Source organism: Gopherus evgoodei, unplaced genomic scaffold, assembly GCF_007399415.2.
Source record: "Gopherus evgoodei ecotype Sinaloan lineage unplaced genomic scaffold, rGopEvg1_v1.p scaffold_34_arrow_ctg1, whole genome shotgun sequence".
NCBI lineage: Eukaryota > Metazoa > Chordata > Testudines > Testudinidae > Gopherus > Gopherus evgoodei.
Window position 1 is genome coordinate 5,186,991 of NW_022060016.1, and position 19,232 is coordinate 5,206,222.

General features: G+C 47.3%; 1 protein-coding gene and 1 long non-coding RNA gene across 2 annotated transcripts in view; one reads left to right on the forward strand and one right to left on the reverse strand.

Moving 5' to 3' along the window:
- The first annotated feature begins 1,383 nt into the window (after positions 1-1,383).
- LOC115641459 lies at positions 1,384-16,024 on the forward strand. The gene is made up of 3 exons (XR_003998078.1): positions 1,384-1,498; positions 4,990-4,995; positions 16,014-16,024. It is a non-coding gene; the product is annotated as an uncharacterized LOC115641459 (long non-coding RNA).
- PPP1R37 (protein phosphatase 1 regulatory subunit 37) overlaps positions 8,815-19,232 on the reverse strand; it is a 157,556-nt gene continuing 147,138 nt past the window's right edge. The window contains exon 13 of the mRNA XM_030544603.1: positions 8,815-13,830. The gene's annotated coding sequence lies outside the window, so the exon portion shown is untranslated. The remainder of the gene's footprint in view (positions 13,831-19,232) is intronic.

Here is a 19,232-nt window from a genome sequence, read left to right on the forward strand (position 1 = left end):
ATTCTATTCTGTTCTATTCTGCAAGCTGGGATGCCTCTCCTAGGTAGGCCTGGTTCAGACAAGGCTATCCAGGCCCAGAGAGACAGGGGTTGGAGCAAGCCCCGCTGTGTGCCTGGCTTGTCTCACTTTTGTGGGGCCCTGTCCAATACTGGACTGGAGAAGGAGCAGCGAGAGCACAATCCCACTAGTTGACAAGGAAACACTGAAATGGGAGGCAACGTAAAACACAACTCAACTGAGACACACCCACCAAAGCCAAGAAATGAAAAATTAATCCATCACTACCACATGCTGTCTCCTTCTCCACTCACAGCCATGCACTGTACCCTACTCACAGCCACTGTACACTACAGACAACAAGCTTAACTCTTACCCCTCCCCCCTGTTGCCAAATGACTGCTTTCTAACACCGCAGGGCTGGGTTACCCAGGCTTTGTGCCACTGCAACTATGGATATGTCTACGCTATGAAATTAGGTCAAATTTATAGAAGTCGATTTTTTAGGAAGCGATTCTATACAGTCAATTGTGTGTGTCCCTATTAAGCGCATTAAGTCAGCGGAGTGCATCCACACTACCATGCAAGCATCGACTCCAGGAGCGGTTCACTGTGGGTAGCTATCCCACAGTTCCCGCAGTCTCCGCCACCCATTGGAATTCTGGGCTGAGCTCCCAATGCCTGATGGGCCAAAACATTGTCGTGGGTGGTTCTGGATACATGTTGTCCGTCGCCCCTCCCTCTGTGACAGCAACGGGAGAAAATTGCTTCGCACCTTTTTTCTGTGCAGACCCCATACCATGGCAAGCGTGCAGCCCACTCAGCTCAGCCGCTGCTATGTCATGTCCTGGGTGCTGCTGGCAGCAGACAGTGCAGTAAGGCTGCAAACCATCATCACGCTTCCACTGCCACTCCGCTCTCGTGCAGACACCATACCATGACAAGCATGGAGCCCACTCAGATCACAGCAGTTATGAGCACTGTAAACAGCGCGCGCATTATCCTGCAGTATATGCAGCACCAGAACCTGCAAAAGCTGGCGAGGAGGCGACAGCAGCGCGGTGACGAGAGTGATGAGGACATGGACACAGACTTCTCTCAAAGCATCATGGTGTTAATGGGGCAGGTTCATGCCATGGAACGCTGATTCTGGACCCAGGAAACAAGCACAGACTGGTGGGACCGCATAGTGTTGCAGGTCTGGGATGATTCCCAGTGGCTGCGAAACTTTGGCATGCATAAGGGCACTTTCATGGAACTTTGTGACTTACTTTCCCCTGCCTTGAAGCACAAGAATACCAAGATGAGAGCAGCCTTCACAGTTCACAAGCAAGAGGCGATAGGCCTCTGGAAGCTTGCAATGCCGAACAGCTACCAGTCAGTCAGGAATCAGTTTGGAGTGGGCAAATCTATTGTGGGTGCTGCTGTGATTCAAGTAGCCAACGCAATCACTAAGCTGTTGCTATCAAGGATAGTGACTCAGGGAAATGTGCAGGTCATAGTGGATGGCTTTGCTGCAATGGAATTCCCTAACTGTGGTGGGGCAGTAGACGGAACCCATATCCCTATCTTGGGACCGGACCACCAAGGCAGCCAGTACATAAACCGAAAGGGGTACTTTTCAATGGTGCTGCAAGCACTGGTGGATCACAAGGGACGTTTCACCAACATCAATGTGGGATGGCTGGGAAAGGCACATGATGCTCGCATCTTCAGGAACTCTGGTCTGTCTGAATGGCTGCAGCAAGGGACTTACTTTCCAGACCAAAAAATAACAGTTGGGGATGTTGAAACGCCTGTAGTTATCCTTAGGACCCAGCCTACCCCTTAATGCCATGGCTCATGAAGCCATACACAGGCAGCCTGGACAGTAGTCAGGAGCTGTTCAACTACAGGCTGAGCAAGTGCAGAATGGTGGTAGAACGTGCATTTGGATGTTTAAAAGCGCGCTGGCGCAGTTTACTGACTCAGTTAGACCAATATTCCCATGATTATTACTGCTTGCTGTGTGCTCCACAATATCTGTGAGAGTAAGGGGGAGATGTTTATAGCGGGGTGGGAGGTTGAGGCAAATCGCCTGGCCACTGATTACTCACAGCCTGACCCTAAGGCAGTTAGAAGAGCACAGCAGGGTGCGCTGTACATCAGAGAAGCTTTGAAAACCAGTTTCATCGCTGGCCAGGTTACGGTGTGAAAGTTCTGTTTCTCCTTGATGAAAACCCACCCCCTTGGTTCACTCTGCTTCCCTGTAAGCCAACCACCCTCCCCTTCCCCCTTCAATCACTGCTTGCAGAGGCAATAAAGTCATTGTTGTTTCAAATTCATGCATTCTTTATTAATTAGTCACAGAAATAGGGGGATAACTGCCAAGGTAAGTCGGGAGGGGTGGTGGAGGAGGGAAGGACAAGGCCCCACTGCACTTCAAAACTTACTGAATGTCAGCCTTCTGTTGCTTGAGCAGTTCTCTGGGGTGGAGTGGTTGGGTGCCCGGAGGCACCCCCCCACCACGTTCTTGGGTGTCTGGGTGAGGCTATGGAGCTTGGGGAGCAGAGCAGTTGGTTACAGAGGGGCTGCAGTGGCGGTCTGTGCTCCGGCTGCCTTTCCTGCACCTCAACCATACGCCGGAGCATATCACTTTGATCCTCCAGTAGCCTCAGCATTGCATCCTGCCTCCTCTCATCACGCTGCCGCCACCTATCCTCTTGCTCCAGCCATTTATCCTGTCATGTGTCCCTCCTGTCCTTGCGTTCATTTTGTGCTTTCCTGGACTCTGACATTGTCTGCCTCCATGCATTCTGCTGGGCTCTTTCAGTGCGGGAGGCCTGCAGGAGCTCAGAGAACATTTAACTGCAAGTGCGTTTTTTTTGCCTTCTATCTGTGCTAGCCTCTGAGACGGAGATGATAGGGGGATCATTGAAACATTTGCAGCTGCGAGGGGAAAAAAAGGGAGAGTTGGATTGACCATTTAAAATGGGTTGGCCATTTAAATGGAGTGGCTGCGGTTTTCGGGTTAACCTGCAGCACAAACCCAACTAAACCCCCCCTCACACCCAATTCTTTGGGATGATCGCTTCACCCCTCCCCCACCAGGTGGCTAACAGTGGAGATGATTTCTTTTCAGCCACAGGCACACAGCCCAACAGGAACGGCCACCTCTGAATGTCCCCTTAATAAAATTCCCCTATTTCAGCCAGGTGACCGTGAATGATATCACTCTCCTGAGGATAACACAGAGAGATAAAGAACAGATGTTGCTTGACTGCATTCCAGTAGCTTTACAGGCTGTGAATACATCCCAAGTCTTCAGGGCAAATTAATCATTAAACATGCTTGCTTTTAAACCATGTATTATATTTACAAAGGTACACTCACTAAAGGTTCCTTCTCCACCTTCAAGGTCTGGGAGCCCGGGTTGGGAGGGTAATGTCTCCAGGGTGATAAACAGCTCCTGGCTGTCGGGAAGAACAGTTTCTCCGCTTGCGTGCTGTGTGCTATTTTCAACCTCCTCCTCCTCATCATCTTCCTCATCCCTAAAATCCTCATCTCTGTTGCGTGAGACTCCCTTGCAGGAGTCCATGTACAAGGGTGGGGTAGTTGTAGGGGCATCCCCTAGAATGGCATGCAGCTCATCATAAAAGCGGCAACCCGGAGGTCTGACCCGTAGCGGCCATTTGCCCCTCTGGCTCTTTGGTAGGCTTGCCTCAGCTCCTTAAGTTTCACGTGGCACTGCTGCGAGTCCCTGTTACAGCCTCTGTCCTTCATTCCCTTGGAGATTTTTTCCAAATATTTGGGTATTTCATCTTTTGGAACGGGGTTCTGATAGCACAGATTCATCTCCCCATACAGTGATCAGATCCAGTACCTCCCGTTCGGTCCATGCTGGAGCTCTTTTGCGATTCTAGGACTCCATGGTCACACCTCTGCTGATGAGCTCTGCATGGTCACCTGTGCTGATCAGCTTGCCACGCTGGCCAAACAGGAAATAAAACTCAAAAGTTCACAGGGCTTTGCCTGTCTACCTGGCCAGTGCATCTGAGTTGAGAGTGCTATCCAGAGCGGTCACAATGGAGCACTCTGGGATAGCTCCCTGAGACCAATACCGTCTAATTGCGTCCATACTACCCCAAAATTTGACCCAGCGATGTTGATTTCAGCACTAATCCTCTCATCGGGGAGGAGTACAGAAATCGATTTTAAGACCCCTTTAAGTCAACAAAAATGGCTTCGTTGTGTGGATGGGTGCAGGGTTAAATTGATCTAATGCTGCTAAATTCGACCTAAACTCGTAGAGTAGACCAAGGCTTAGTTAGAAACTTGTACAGTTATAACTATGCAGCCCCTACTGTAGACACTGCTAGACACACATAAGGGTGTTTCTAGTGCCATAGCTTAGTGTGTGGGGGGGGTAAATTGTGGGGCCTGCCCCCTATGGGAGTGCAGAGGAATATCTGGGGGAGGGGCGAACAACACTGCTAGGCAGCTGTTTTCAAACTTTTTAAGCTGAGCCCCCCCACCCGACAAGTTACAATTTTTTGTTGCATTCCCCCATCCCCACTCCAGGCAGGCTGGGTGGTCCACTGAGGTGAGTCAAGAGGGTGGAGGTGGGGGTCATAGGCACTGACTTCCCCTCTATTCCATGGGTGTTGACCCCCCCAACCCCTCTCATATTCCAACTCCTTCCACAAACCCCCGCCCCAGCCCCGCCTCTTCCCGAGTGTGCCATCTTCCCACTCCTCCGCACCCCTCCCAGAGCATGCAAACAGTTGTTTGGTAGCCACCGGATGGGAAATGCTGGGAGGTAGGCAGAGGAGCAGGGACATGGTGCGCTTCGGGGGGGAGAAGGAAGTGGTGGGGCGGAGGTGAGGGGAGCTTGGCTGCCAGTGGGTGCAGAGCACCCACTAATTTTTTGGCACCTATGGTGGCAGTCCTTCCCTGAGCCCTGCCGCATGGGGCTGCTCACCCTCCTGAATGTTCCTCCACACCCCCAGGGAGGGGAATGTCCCCCCATTTGAAAATCTCTAAAAACGGTTGTGAAACGGAAGGCAGAGACGTAACCCTGCGTCTCTCCCCCACACCGCCTCTTCCTATCTCAGATAGGGGCACGCAGTAGACAACATTATTTGGAATGGGGCACACAGCCTAAAATATTTTAAAACCACTGATGTCGTTCCTTAAGTCTACAGGACTAAGCGATATTGTGCTCTAATGGCACCCACAAAACGAGTTATACCAATTTAACTTTCGGGGGGGGAATACATTCCCTCCCTAAATGAACTAGTTCTATTGGTACACACTGTACCCGCTCTTAATTGCGACTGCCGGCTGCAGCAGTGTGCTGTGGTAGGAGGGATAGTTTGGTAAAAGTGGAGAGTGGAAGGCTGGCGTCTCCAGGGAGCAGAGGTAAAGTTACCATGTTTGGCCTAAGGTGGGTACATGGCGGTGGAGCCATAGAGGGGCATGAACTGGTGGGTGATGCTTTCTGGTTCCTGGCTTTGGTGGATTTGGGTCAGGTATGTTGTGTGTGCAGCACTGATTTTTCTGAAGGTCCCGGGGTTGCTCCCCTCAGCGCCCAGCCCCATGAGCAAGTCAAGGCAGAGGGTGGGGTTGCCGGATGGTACAAATGCAGCTGCTGAAGATTTCAGCTGTGAGCAATTGCATATAAATGCCTAGGTGCAGCTGTAGCACATACACAGCATGAAGTGTCCGCCCCTCTGATGCCAGTTTGAGCCCATTTCTAACCCAAGAGCAAAATCGCAGCCAGTACCTCCCATAACATTTACCTCAATACAATAGATTCCAGCAGCTGTTTCTTAGAAGGGTTCGTTTGCATCTCCCTTTTACATGGGGGAGTGTAAATACCCAGCTATACTTCAAGGGCTTTACCCTGCTCTGGCAGCACAGAGGGGCCTTAAAGTGGGTGGAAATAGTCCTCTGCTAAAGCCCACTCGCTCAGGGGTTTGCTGCCCAGTGCGTTACACCCACTCTGCCCCTAGCCCCAGGTGGAGGGGACAGATTGGAGGTGGAGGGTGACGGGAGAACAGTGGAGGGATCACGAGAAGCAAGTGAGAGTAGCCCTGAGGCTGCTTTTAATTAATACCATAGAGCAGGCAGGCCCCTGCATGGCCCCAGAATACAGGGAACACCAATAGTAGCTCACCAATAGTAGCACAAGACCACAGTCCGTGAGACTTTGCCCTCAGGCTCAAGTCCTGCATACCTTGGTCACCCATTGATTTATGGGTGCCCAGGAGGGCAGGGCTGGATACCAAGACAGTCAGTGGCAGATCTACCCTCTTCCTGCACAGATCTGTATGCAGTGACCCGTCTAAGGGACAATATGTGCAAATTAGCAGTGAAAGGGAAGCCAGAGCATTCAGGCAAATCAAACCATCACTTACCTAAAGTCTGGTCTACATTGTGTGTGTGTGGGGGAAGTCGAGCTAAGATACGCAACTTCAGCTACAAGAATAGCTTGGCTGAAGTCGACGTATCTTAGATCGAATTTAAATTACTTACGTCGCATCCTCGCAGCGTGCCATGGCTTCCCCCATCAACTTTGCTCCCGCCTCTCGCCGAGCTGGAGTTCAGGAGTTGACAGGAGAGCGATCGGGGATCGATTTATCGCGTCTACGCTACAAGCGATAAATCAATCCCCAATAGATCGATTGCTACCCACCAATCTGGCAGGTAGTGTAGACGTACCCTAAGTGCCTACATTGCAAGAAAGACATGGTAGAGGGTGTAAGTATTCAGGACAATGCTAGAGCCTGGTTCCGCATGGGCAGACAGACATTTCTCTTCAGGGACCTACCCAACTGCCCTCCATCCACATGAACTACAAAAGCGAGCTGAGGCTGCTGAGCCTGTCACGGGACCAGCCCCTACGTGTGCAGCACATGGATCGTTTTATGATGTAGCACCAACCTTGGCAGCCCACTCTGTGCCTTCCATGGAGTGCTGAGGGATGGGGCTCCTAAGCATGATGGGGAGAAGAGGCAGGATCTAGCTCTGTCAACAACTCTTGGTGTGGCCTTGGGGAAGCCAGTCCCTGTCTGTTGTAAAATAGGGGTGATGATACAGCCTTGCCTTTAGGAAGTGTTTGGAGCTCTGCTGGAGGGTGACAGCAGTTGCACCAATATCCCCCCAAGGCTGCATGTTGGTCCACTCCCTAAAAGGACATTAGCGAGTGCCTCTCTCTTGCTTTTGAAGGACTTGCCCTCTGTATAAATAACCTCTGGGCAGGGAGATTGTCATCCGTTTCCTTATCTTCTTTCTTGCCATGGGTGGTGGGGATCCCCAGCTGCATCTCATTGCAGAGATGTGCGAAGAGAGGAAAGGAAAGAGAGAGGATGTTAAAAGTCTGGGCCAGTCGCCCTGCAAAGTGGTCCTTTCTGGAAGTGAGAAGGGAATTGACCATGGACAATCCCAGACTAAATTAGGAAACCCTTTATTTCATCCAAGAATATTACAAGAAATCCATAAATGCGGTAAAACACACATCATAGTTCTCTAGGGTTTGATAACAAAGCAAGTACTGGCCCGATACCAGCCTAATAAAACAGAAATGAAATATATTAACTCTTTAATACCCAAGTGCTGGTTTACAGGAGATGTCAACATTCAGTTAAAGGCAGGTTACATGGTTTTTCCAAGTCTTTTGGTACCTAAAAACCATCCACGTGAGGCAACTGGTCAGAGAGAAAGGAGGTGGATCAGGAGCAAATCTCTTTGCTACCAGGCTTTGGGCAGAGGTAACACTACCATTCAGTTGGAGTTCTAAGCACAGAAAAAGAGTAGCTAGTTAGCTGAAAGTTCAGTGTCATGGATCCTCTTATTTGCTTGGTTATAAAAGATGGAAAGCTTCAGCCAGTGTGATTTCTTTGCTGAACCCCAAGCTGCTGCATTATCAGGGCTGCTGATACAGGCTGTGGCCCCTCTCCCTTTTACAGCAGTGTTACATAGAACCTTTTCCCCAGGGTAAAATGTAACAATCTATTTGTCCATGACACAGTGCACCCTGGCAGGCTCAGATAAGTCCATTTATTTTCCTGTTCTCATTTTCAGACTCTGACTGAAAGGGCAGAAATGTGTCCACCTGATGGAAGTCTGAGACTCGCCCTGGTAGCTCTTGGTGCCCCACTAGATTTGTTCTTTTGATGAAGTCCTTTCCGTTTAAAATCAAGGCATCTTCTAGAAAGATCTCTACTTTCCACACTGACAAGCAGCAGGAGTAGAAGAGCATGATGAGGCGTGGGAAGGATCTAGGAGGGGATGACCCTGGATGGTGCTGGGCCCACTTAACTCCAGACTCCAAGGGGAAGTCAGGGATTGTGTGGACCTTTGCAGGAGGCATTCAGTGCCTTTCAGGACTGGGCTCAACGTCCAGTATTTTCAGACTTGTGTCTGAAGTGAAGCAGCTAAGTAAGAGTGCCCTGCTTTTCAGAGGGCCTCAACTTCCACTCAAGTCAATGGAAGCTAATCTGTCCATGTTTACATTAGGTTCCCAGCATGGATTCCCACATCTGAAAATTCAGCTTCTGAAGGAAGCATCGCTAAGATGGAGAGATCCCAACTCTACCCAAAGTTCCAGGGGTGGCTCCAGGCACCAGTGCACCAAGCACGTGCCTGGGGCGGCGAGCCGCAGGAGGCGGCCTGCTGGTCACCGTGAGGGTGGCAGTCAGGCTGCCTTCGTCGGTGCGCCTGCAGGAGGTCTGCTGGTCCTGTGGTTTCAGCGGCAATTCAGCGGCAGGTACGCCAAAGGCGCAGGACCGGTGGACCTCCAGCAGGCATGCCGCCAAATCCGCGTTACCAGTGGACCTCCCGCAGGCACGTCGCCGAAAGCTGCCTGACTGCCGTGCTCGGAGCGACAAAATACACAGAGCCGCCCCTGTGTTCAGAAGAGGGAGTGCAACAGTTTCAGCATCAACAATCCGGTCAGTGTTCCCACATCTGGGGGTTTAAAATATCACATCACACAAGGTCACATCTAAGATCCAAGAACACACAAGGCAGTTTTCCCACCGCCGCAGACTGCTTTGCAATATACATCGAGGTCGTTTCAGAAATATGACACCAGACAAGATGATTTTACCATTTTAAAGAGTCCCAGAGGGACACTGAAGTTATGAAAAGCAGCTGCTGCACATGCCCTGTAAGACACCTGCAAAAAGTTTCTAATACGATGTCTACAGTATGACTGACATGTCATGGCCTCATTTCAGTGCACATCAGGTCACATTAACAGGAGATGCATATGCTGTGTCCAAGGGCAGTTAGACCTTCTGATGTGCCAGACTGGGTTCTGCACTGCTTCAAGAAATACAGCAGTGAAAACACCTGCCAGAAGGCTAAGCAGAGGTTTCAACTCAGATCCTTATTCTTAACTACTGAATCTAGATTTCTGTGCTTTAAATCTGCTGCTATCCTTAGCAGTTATTCCTGTTTATTCACCTCAGATTTACAAATGACAGTAGGCCAGATAGTCAAGGCTCAAAGCAAAGAGGAATCTCTCGAAGAAGTTCCTTGGAGAAGAGCATAAATGAGAAAGCGGTAAGAGAGACATGGCAATAAGTCTCAGGATAGGTCTACTAGGAATCTTGAGGTACTAGTTTTATGTAACATGAATGATAGATTTTATTCCTTTCAATAGGAAATGATTGAAAACAACTTCATTCAGGGATAGTACTGAGAGGCACTGGGGCAAATGCTTCTCAGTCTTGACTGGTGCTGAATTTTTTATGGGCTGTCTCCCTGTGTGTAGACTGCTGAGCATACCTAACTGGGTCAAATGCCAGAGGACAGTTTCTTTGGCAAAACAGCCTAATTCGTGTTGGTTTTCCAGGTACAGGGAAAGATGCACCATAACCGCTGGCTCCATGAACTCAGGAGTCGCTTCAGATGTTCCTGTGGATACTAAATCTAAGCTACAAATGAGATATGAAGGCTGCAGTTTTGCAGTAGGAGTCTCCCAATTAAGCACACCCAATTTGCATACGGACTTGTCTGCTGCTTCCTGTGGAGAAGCAATTGCTACAAACAGCCACTGGGCTGCCCGGTTCTGCCTTCTTCATACTGGGTGACTCACACTGAGCTCCTCGAATCAGAACCCCATGCTGGAAAATCCAGCCCTGCGTTCATAGCAGAATATAGAGAATACACAATAAACCTGTTTCTATAACTGGTTGTAAGGCAGAACTTTCTGAAGCAGACTGGAGGGTATGTAGCTGCTGTCAGCATTAAGCTTACACACAAGGACAAAGCCATGTCAGAGCAGCATACGGAGGAGAAGAAATGCGTACCACAGAACATGTTTTAGATGAAGCTCAATTTCCTGTCACATGTACAGCAGGGTATTGCCTAGAATTGAATGGTCACCATCACCATGAGCTTAGGCCTCACTATCTGACAGCTGGTTCTTCTCATAAACCACTAATATTTGCTAAAATCTCATTTTTGTGACCTGTAATATTTTAACATTTCTCTTGCATAAATAATTCATTAACACTGAGTAACGAGATCTCAAGAAGATCATTGCCAACTTCCCCACAGACTGCAATGGGACTCCCAAAGATGGGCAAATACCCTGAGCCCACAGACAGCGGTCCTTACCCGCTTTAGGATCTCACTCATCTCTTCCAAGAAGCCAGCTCCCTGAGTGAGGAGCATCTAAGAGCCTAAGGGGCACCAACTCTAGTGACAGCCAATGAGACTTGTGCTCTGAGCTCATTTCGGTGCTTCTGAAAACCCCACTGATGATCCTCGTGTAGCTTTACAGGGGTTTGCCTGACAGGTATTTTACCCATCAAAGTGAAAAACAAAAGGGCAAACAGATTCTGAACATGAATATCTGGGAGAGGACAGACAAGCATTTCAGAGGCTGGACCACTGGACTGAGACTGTCCTATCAAGCTCGCACCCATAGGTACCATGCAGAACTTCAAACCACTGTCCGGTTTTCCTAATGGCTCTTTTCGCCAGGGTAGTGGATGGTAGCGCTAGCTCTGCAGAGTTCCTTTGGAAAGGATATTGCTTCAGTTCTAGTGAAATCTCACCTTCTCTTCTTTGCCATGAACAAAACAAGTGTCATTTGTAGGTACCAAACAGACAGGAGAAGTCAGTGACGAATGCAGTTTTCATTTAATAGAAAACAGTGTTAACAAAAATGCACAACAGAAAGAAATGACAAACATCAGCAAATAAATCACCATCCTTTGTATGTAGTGTTAATGCAGCAAATTCCTAATGTGATTCAGTTTTCAGTGCATGAAGAGTTAAAATTTCTGCATCTCCAGCCTTGATTCCCATGCAATGAAGTGCCCTCACAGCTCCCTGATAGATTTATTGCACTTAAGAAAAAATAAAAAATAAAAAAAAGCTTAAGTTCTACCCAACAGTCCCCTCTCTAAGCTGTTTCTCTGGTCAGTTTATACAATAAATTTGTTAAATTACAGATTAGTACCATAGTTTCCTTCCGAGATTTCTCTTCATAGCAGAGCAGTAATCCACATATACAGAAATATTTCTCTTCTGATAACCATTTCTGGGGGCTAGTGGGAGGGTCTCTCTGCCATTCCTCGTGGATTTGAACCAAAATGGTAGTTCAAGACCTAATTTAACCTACCAAGTCTTCCTTCCTCTCCAACTCAAGGATAAAGATGGTTCAATCTCTTATGACCCACATCATTCAGACTTTACGCTAACAGGCCTTGCTACACAATAAAAAAAGGTTTGCTGCATAATTTTGTTTTCCTTCCTTGATTGTTCCTCTTGCATGTGCTATATTGAAGCCTTCTGCCCAACACCTCCGTGCTGCCTTAGAACTGCTGGTTCCTCCCCAACAGGCCAGCTCCTCTCTCTGGCTGTGGGCACAGGGCAGGCATTCCATTCATTTGGATTTGCACTCTGGAAATTCTGGTTTTCATTGTAATAGTGCCTTCGGAATAAGGGCCTCTTTGGGTGTCATGCTTTGTGCAGGGTGTGGTATGTTGCAGTGGGACTTTGCAGCCTAAAACAATGACCCATTCCACACTCTCGATACCAGAGTGCTCGGCCAGCAGAATCTCATAAGTCCTGGGACACTGAGAGAGAACCCTCCCTGAGAAAACTGAACATCTTTTCCAGAGCAACCAGATTCCTTCCCTTGGCAAGAAGAATAAAGGAAAGGCTCCTCTAATGGTATATTCATCCTATCAAAGGTGTGACCGCCTCTGGGATTCTCTGTATTAAGCACAATTTATGGAATGGAGCACGTTCCAATGCAGAATTGAAAATTCATCCCGAAAAACCTTTGGTAAAAGGGGCACATATTCTCTAAAGCAAGATTTTACACTGAATCAGAAGGCCCGCTGACCAGCTATATGAAAGCTACTTACACAATCATGGAAAGTCAAATTCCTGTTCATCTTTTAATGGTGTAACATGTCCCCTGAATCTTTCCTCAGCCAAATACAAAAGGAGTTGGAAAATCCGGAACAGAAGGAGGGCAGTAACTTAAACAAACCAGGTGATCCTAGACTTCCTTTAATGTAATAAAATGTAGAGGATCCAACTACTTCTACTGCATATTCGCCTCTGGCTCAGTATTAGACTGCTGGATGAGCTCCCAAATGGAGATGACTGAGTCAGCCCCATTCCGCCCTCCCTCTCTCTCACGCCGTCAGTTCTGTAATATATGGCTTTGAGAAAACGTTGCTAAAGGGGGTAATTTGTCCTTCTGTTTGATGCTTATAAAGTTAGGAAACTAGAACAGACTCAGCCATGATGATTCCTTCTCCCCTAAGAGACATACAACGATGTAAGGAATTTCACCTGATCCTCAAGGGTATTAGCTCTGCCTCTTGAACACATCACAGGCAGGGACCCCCCTGAAATGTGGATCTCACAAACGTGTGTCTGTGTGCACACAAGCACGCCGGCTAGTTATGTCAGTGTGGTGTTCTGTGTAGGATGTGCACGGGAAGGTATTTTTGATGGTGCTTTTTGGCAGAGTTCTGCAAACCAGGAGTAAAGTTCCAAAAAGGCTGCAGGTTAGACTAAAAGTAATTCTACATTGTTTTCTAAGTTAAATCCTGTTCAGTACTTTGAAGCTCATGATAAATATATACCTAAAAAAGGAATTTAAAATAAATAACCATTGTGGCTGTGGATGCAGCCTGTCCTGGACAGCTTGTCTGGCAATGCAAGTCTCAACAAGTGACTACAGCTTGTCAGGGCCACGCTTCCCAGGGACACAATCATGTGCAACCATTCTGCTAGCAGGTTTCCATGTTAGAAAACAGTTTTCTTAAACTAGCCTTCAGAGACCTGGGACACTTGTAGTGTGTGGAAAGCAATTCCAGGCCTGAACCATGAGGCTCTGGGTTTTTAATCTCCCATTTGAATTGTAGAATATTTCAGTCCAATGCCCATTCTCCAGGATTGAGGAGATCTTCTCCTTACAAATTACTCAGTAACAGTGGTAATTCCAGAGAAATAGAGAAAGAAAAATGCAAATGCATCAGGTAGTGTCTAGAGAAGGTCAGAAAGTAGTGCCGTTTCCATCAGGTGCCAGAGCTCACCTTGGAATCAGGTAGGCAAATCACTCTTTTGGTAAGATTTTCTCTCTGTTCTCCTTCCCTTCCTGAATCATCTTGAGAATAGCCGAGTCCTTCCTTATAGGGCAGAGTCAAGAATGTGGAGAAAAGTGTCTAGGGCAGGAAATAGCACTGATATGGTTTGAAAAAGAATAACCTCTGCACTGCAGACCAAGGTTCTTCTGAATCACATGGAGTGGAAAGGGATGTCACAGGCATGTCTCAAGACAGTTTCAGCTCAACGGAGCTCGATCCAGAGGAGCTGTGAGAGAACACACACAAAGTCAGACATCACAGGAATTGCCAGACAGGATCAGCAGGCTCGTGGCCTCTCTTGTACAGTGCTCAGCACCAGATTCTCCTGAGAAAGCCGCAAAAATCTCCATCACTCGCAGCTATAGACTAGCCAACCCTATAGAGACAGCGTGCTGCTAAAGCCAGCAGTCAGCGGCTGAGACAGGAGGATTTGTTTTCCTTATACATAGACTCATAGGTCAGAAGGGACCAATATGATCATCTAGTCTGACCTCCTGCACAAGGCAGGTCACAGAATCTCACCCATCCAATTTTATAACAACCCCTAACCCAGGACCGAGTTATTGGAATAGATTGCCTAGGGAAGTTGCGGAATCTCCATCGCTGGAGATATTTAAGAGTAGGTTAGATAAATGTCTATCAGGGATGGTCTAGACAGTATTTGGTCCTGCCATGAGGGCAGGGGACTGGACTCGATGACCTCTCGAGGTCCCTTCCAGTCCTAGAGTCTATGAGTCTATGAAATCCTCAAAATTGGTTTGAAGACCTCAAGCTGCAGAGAATCCACCAGCAAGCGACCCATGCCCCACGCTGCAGGGGAAGGCGAAAAACTTCCAGGGCCCCTGCCAATCCGCCCTGGAGGAAAATTCCTTCCCGACCCCAAATATGGCGATCAGCTAAACCCTGAGCATGTGGGCAAGACTCACCAGCCAGCACCCAAGAAGGAATTCTCTGCAGTAACTCAGTTCCCATCCCATCCAACATCTCCCCGCAGACCATTGAGCAGACCTATCTGGTGGTAATCCAAGATCAATTGCCCAAATTAACGATCCTATCATAACATCCCCTCCATATACTTATCAAGCTTTGTCTTAAAGCCAGAAAAGTCTTTTGCCCCCACTACTTCCCTCGGAAGGCTGTTCCAGAACTTCACTCCCCTAATAGTTAGAAACCTTCGTCTAATTTCAAGTCTAAACTTCCTAATATCCAATTTATACCCATTCATTCTCGTGCCTACATTAGTACTAAACTTAAATAATTCCTCTCCCTCTCTAACGTTAACCCCCCTGATATATTTATATAGAGCAAGCATATCCCCCTGCAGCCTTCTTTTGGCCAGGCTAAACAAGCCAAGCTCTTTGAGTCTCCTTTCATAAGGCAGTTTTTCCATTCCTCGGATCATCCTTGTAGCCCGTCTCTGAACCTGTTCCAGTTTGAATTCATCCTTCTTGAACATGGGACACCAGAACTGCACACAGTATTCCAGATGGGGTCTCACCAACGCCTTATATAACGGTACTAACACCTCCTTATCCTTGCAGGAAATACCCCGCCTGATGCATCCCAAAATCGCATTTGCTTTTTTAACAGCCGTATCACATTGGCGACTCATAGTCATCCTGCTATCAACCAATACCCCAAGGTCCTTCTCCTCCTCCGTTGCTTCCAACTGATGCGCCCCCAATGTATAGCCAAAATTCTTATTATTAATTCCTAAGTGCATGACCTTGCACTTTTCACTATTGTATTTCATCCTATTTCTATTACTCCAGTTTACAAGGTGGTTCAGATCTTCCTGAATAGTATCCCTGTCCTTCTCCGTGTTAGCAATACCCCCCAGCTTTGTGTCATCCGCAAACTTTATTAGCACATTCCCGCTCTTTGTGCCAAGGTCAGTAATAAAAAGGTTAAATAAGATCGGTCCCAAAACCGATCCTTGAGGGACTCCACTAGTGACCTCCTTCCAGCCTGACAGTTCACCTTTCAATACGACCCGCTGGATATATTCCTTATGTTCTTTTATCCTAACTTATATCAAACCACAGAATGGAGTTGGAACAGCTCCCAGCCTCTTTGCCTAAGGCGACTACATCTACCACAAGAGTTTAATAATACCTGCTCTCAAGATCTATTTCAATAATAACTGACACCCAACTAGGTACCCTACATTTCCCTTTAAATTTTATTTAAAATCAGATACACACTAACTTGGAGCACAGCTCCTCTTAAGAAAACATTATAAAACACAGACTTCAAAATACAATACAGTAACTCCTCACTTATCATCCTGGTTAACGTCGTTTCATTGCTGATCAATCAGAGAACACGGTCCGTTTAAAGTTGCACAATGCTCCCTTATAACGTTTTTTGACAGCCGCCTGCTTTGTTTACTGCTTGCAGAAAGAGCAGCCCATTGGAGCTAGCTGGTGGGCGCTTGGAATCAGAGTGGACCGGCAGCCCCACTAGCCCCTATTAGCTCCCTGCTCCCCTAAGTACCCTGTGTGCAATTGTTCAGCTGTCCCTCCCCGCACTGCCCTGTGTTGCTCCTGCCCTCTGCCTTGGAGCTGCTCCTGTGAGCCTCCTGCTTGCAGTGCGGGGAGATGGCGGGGGGAAAGGGTGCTAATGTCAGGGTGTCCCCCTCCCCTCTGCTCCTGCCCCCTGCTTCTTTACATCATCTCTATAGAGCGGAGGTCGGTGGGAGACACACAACAGCTCAGGACAGAGGGAGTATGCTGGCAGCAGCTGCTGTCTCAATTTGCTAACCTACTTAAAAGGGCAATGTACTTAGAGTGGGGTCAGCATACGTAAAGGGGCAATGCGCATCTCTCCCCCACACAGGGTGTATGTCTCTGTCTCTCTCTACCATGCTGTCTCCCTTCCCTCCATTCCTGCTGCCTTGTAGACTGTGAGGCTACATTAACAACAATTTGTTGACCCTTGAGTGCTCAGCCAAGTGCTAGTTCATCATTTAGCAGTAAGGCATTCCCTGGGAAATATCCCACCCTTTTCCACCCTCTGACTTCACCACCTCAGCCAAGCTTCACAATCACCATTGCTGTCTACAGTATTAAACTGTTTAAAACTTATAGTGTGCATGTGTATGTGTATATATATATAAAGTTTTTGTCTGAAGAAAAAAAATTCCCTGGAACCTAAGCCCCCCTATTTACATAATTCTCATGGGGAAATTTGATTTGCTTAACATTGTTTGGCTTAAAGTAGCATTTTTCAGGAACAAAGCTACAATGTTAAGTGAGGAGCTACTGTACTAATCATCATTACTTACCTAGATAAACTAAATCTCAGCATTTGCAGTATTTTTTCCAATACCTACAGAGTATGGCAGTTATCCTAGTAATGTTATTTAGTAACTAAACTTCTTGAAAAGTTTTTAAGGGCAACTACTATTAAAATGCATTATTTCTGTGTACAGCACATGCATAATATTCTAAAGAAACACCTATAGTGATGTCCCAATCTGCAATATATAACAAATCATGCAGGAATCTCACATGCTCCTAACCACCAGGGTTAAAACTACACTTTCTTTTTAATAAAACCTTTGATGCAGATGTGCAGCACACTTAGTCCTTCAGAACATCGCAACCTGAATCGAACAACTGGGGGAGCCCAGCAAAAAGGTCTAGATTGCTGGGCCCTTCCAAGGCCGTCTGTGACAAAGTGGAAATCTTCTGTAATATTATTAGGAATTGATATGCTTGGAAGTATGCAGTGTACTTGTAGCCATGTTGGTCCCAGGATATTAGAGAGACAAGGTGGGTGAGGTAATGTTGATTGGACCAACTTCTGTTGTCTCTCTCACCAACAGAAGTTGGTCCAATAAAAGATAAAATATATTACTTCACCCAGAGCTCTCCCTTGGGACTGACTGACAGAAAGAGTGAGTCAAAATGGATTCTAGAGCAGCTTGGCTGGACAGAGCTGTGATGTTGGCCTGTCTGAACTCTGTTTTAGCCTGTACTTCTCTCTGCTAACTTAAGGACTTTCCAATGCCGTATGCCAGTTGTTTTGAAAAGGCTGCCTGGGGTCCCTGCAAATACCTGGTGAGGTGCATTGGTCCCAGAAGAGGACACAAGTCTCAGAATAGGAGAATACCACAGTGGAACTTGCTGAGAAGAACTCAGGGTGAGAAGCGGGAGAGCTGGAGCCCAGAGACTCACGTCTCTGAGGCATAGGGCCAGCCCTTAAGGAAGATTGGGACCCCTTGGGGGTCTGCCACACTGAAGGAGAACCACTGAGGGATTGCTTAAAGGCTAGGGCACAGCACAGATCCTGTGTATCCATGATACCATCTTACTGTCAGGTGGATTAGCATCCAGTGGTTCCACTACCATAAAGAGAGCACTGGAAGGGCTCCGTAGCTCTGGGAGTGGAATAACCACCCCGATGCCCATTCAGGGTGAGGAGGACATGAGAGGTCCCAGAGGACTAGGGAAGAGCAAACAGTACTTGTCTTTAAAACAGAGAATAACTACAGACCTATCAGCCTAGCTCTAATATTTGAAAAGATATGGTGACACATTATTAAACAATTTATAAGCGATTAAGGATAATAGGGTGATAAGTAATAGCCAACGTGGATTTGTCAAGAATAAATCATGCCAGATCGACCCAATTTCCTCCTTTGACAAGGTTAATGGTCTAATGGATAGGTGAGAAGCAGCAGACATGACAATTTGATTTTCAGTAAGACTTCTGATACGGTGCCATATTACATTCTCATAAGCAAACTAAGGAAATGTGGTCTAGATGAAATTACGAAAAGGTGGTGCACAACTGGTGAATAGGCCATAATCGAAGTGTAGTTCACTGTCAAAGTCGGAGGACATATCTACTGATGTCCCGCCCCCAGAGGGTCTGTCCTAGGCAAGGTACTATTCAGCATTTTCATGAATGACTTGGCTAACGGAGTGGAGCGCATGCTTATAAAATCTAATGATGACAGCAAACTGGAAGGGGTTTGCAAACACTTTAGAGGACAGGATTAGAATTCAAAATGACAGACAAATTAGAGAATTGGCCTGAAATCAACAAAATGAAATTCCATAAAAACAAGCGCAAAAGACAATGCTTAGGAAGGAAAAAAATGCACAACTACAAAATGGGAAACAAACAGCTAGGTGGTCGTACTGCTGAAAAGGATCTGTGGGTTATAGCAGATCACAAATTGAACATGAGCTAACAATGTGATCCAATTGCAAAAAAGGCTATTATCAGTTTGGGATTATTAATGGGAATGTCTCATGGCGGTAATTGTCCCTCTCTACCTGGTGAGACCTCAGCAGGTGTACAGTGTTCAGGTTTGGGCATCACACTTTAAGACAGACATGGACAAACTGGAGAGAGTCCAGAAGAGAGAAACAAAAATGATAAAAGGTTTAGAAAGTCTGACCATTGAGGAAAGTTAAAGACAGTTCCCTTTTCTGTAACTGGCGTTCTTCCAGATGGGTTGCTCATGTCCATTCAGCTTAGGTGTGTGTGCTTGCCACATGCACCGGTGCTGGAAGTTTTTCCCTCAGCAGTATCCATAGGGGACCGGCACCGGTGGCCCCTGGAGTGGTGCACACGTCACGGTATATAGAGTGCCACCAGTTCCCCCCACCCTCA